We start from the raw sequence: 2582 nt of genomic DNA on the forward strand, positions 1-2582 counted from the left end.
ATTATTTATTGTCGTGATTTAAAACTCATTTATGTAATTGAATATACATTCTCATCTTTCTTATTTTTTAATTGTGTCATGTATTTGCGCAAATTGCATTTATTGCAAACAATGTTGTGAGGAAGTTATACAAATAATATTATTTTTAAAAATAATACTATACTCGAGGTCCATGAATCAAGCTACATCGTTTATGTATATGTATGTATGTGTGTGTGTGTGTGTGTGTGTGTGTGTTGTATTACAAATAAATCTTTAAATTTATATATTCAAAACGTTTCAATCTACTTGGTTATTTTTAATAAAAATGTATAATATTCTTAGCGAATCCAGAAAATAAAATTACATATTGTTGAGATTAGCACTTATCGCTCGCATGCAGAGATACCGTTCTTGTCCGAGAATAAAAACAGCGCAGTCATACATGTTAAAAAATTTTAATTTTTAATTGTTAAATTATACTTTTACCTCCCCCGTTATGTAAATCTCTTTCTCATTGTATCCTTAATTTTTAATGGTATTTTTTCTTTGTAAAATAAAGAAAGAATATTCGGAAAACATTGAAACGATGAAATATCATCACGCTGAGAAAAAAATTGTAGTGGTGGCAACTATAAGAGGACAGTCATATAAATTTTAATAAAATTATAATATACAGTTAAGTAAACTATATTAGAATTATTGCAACAAAGTTAATGATTAAGAGAATTACTAGAAAAATAGTTGTTATTATTATCGCAACAACGGTTTCACGCTCGTGTTGTAAATCACAGAATAATTAAAGGCCATGGACGAGCAAAACGGTTGCCATTTTAAATAATTTATTAAAATCTAACAAGTTGTAATTATTATATTATAATTATTATATTATTATACTATTACTATACTATATCACATAGTAATTGCAACTATTTTTTATTAGTTCTCTTGACCATTAATTTAGTTGCAATAACTATAATATAGTTCACTTAACTATATATTATAATTCTATTAACAAATTTTGTATGGTTGTCCCCTTATAGTTGTCACCGTTACAATTTTTTTTCTCGATGCACAGCAATTGGAAGATTCGCTTTAATCCAATTAAATCGTAGTACTTAAGAACTACGATACTTGTTCGTAATAGAATCAAGGTGCTATACGACTCTGCGACAGAGAAAAGGAAACAGTCTCTAGATTTATCTCGTTGCTGAGAGATTGGGACGAATCTGAGTCAATAATAGGAATTAAAATGTTAGCATACGTTATCGGCAGGAAGAAAATGCCGATTTCTGGTCATCTTGTATCAGAGCAGATTGTTTTATCTTTCATCTCTATCTTTCTAGTTGTTACTTTTATGCATTCTCTTTTATCGGTCTTTCCCGTTCGGGATCCTCGTTAAAGTGCATCCCGGCTCGCCAAAGTGCTTCGCTCTTTACTCTTGTCTCTTGTCATCGGCGCGCCCATCGGTATCAGCTTCCGGTTCCAACGATATGATTCTCAACTTGGCTTTGACGTAGCGATGCAATCTCCGCATCAGCTAGGATTGCTTTTTCTCGCAACTGCATTCGTCGTTTGTCTCGTGTTAATAGAACGACCGTCGCTTTCGCGAATGGAATCCACGTACGCGCTTCGGTGTCTTTGAATAGAGAACGTAATTAGCACCTACAAATGCGGATTTGCGTTAGTAAATCAGAGCAATCGGTTCACTAGAAGTGCTCAATTGATTGGTATGTTTAGTTAATTAATCGAGTAATTTGCTCGAAAATTGGAGCCCTCTAAATGCATACAGACGTATGAAAATACTGTGGTCGTAGATCGGGGAATGTTTCATGAATGTACTTGGTTCCATATTGTCATTACAGATTTGGTATTAAACGTACCTGATACCAATCTCACGTTAATACGCAAACGCAATTCTCATGTTAGATATATTATATAACGTTAAACAGCTGCGTTAAACGATCTAAATAGGTAAATAATCGTGGAAAAAGCAATCTGGATAGTTCTCTCAAATATTTTCAGAATAACAAAATTAAAAAATAAAACAAAACAAGTTTACTGTTCGTTACTTCTAATTTACGTGAAAATAATTTTGTGTTTTTAAATCATTTCTTCGAAGATTTTCAATATTTCAAAGCAAAGAGAAGAAAACAAATAATATTACGTATCGCGCCATTAAAATTGCTGAAAATGTATGTCCTTGCGTCACAGTAACATTATACTGCAATCGTACTTAATGGAATTCAGTGATGAATCTACCTTCTTATTGTACTCTGTTAGCAAAGTGCAGGCATTGCGCAATATCACCTAATACATGTGACAGCGAGAATCGTTTTGCATATGTGAAACAATTTGTAACAGCATCCCGGCGTTAATTCCCGTAGTTAATACATGCCGTGTTGAGCTTTTCGTCTCTCAGAAACCTTCAAAGATATTCGCACGTCACCTCGCCGAGTGTGAGTGCGAGGTTTACAATGAGCGCAGATAGCAAACGCGTAGCAATTCGTATTCGATTGAAAACGTGCGCTTCGTATTTCCGTTCGAAACTCATCGTTTCATCAAAGTCGATCCGGACAGAAACTGGTATAATTTCGATGAAT

The sequence above is a fragment of the Solenopsis invicta genome, chromosome 8 (assembly GCF_016802725.1).
Source record: "Solenopsis invicta isolate M01_SB chromosome 8, UNIL_Sinv_3.0, whole genome shotgun sequence".
Classification (NCBI taxonomy): Eukaryota; Metazoa; Arthropoda; class Insecta; order Hymenoptera; family Formicidae; genus Solenopsis; species Solenopsis invicta.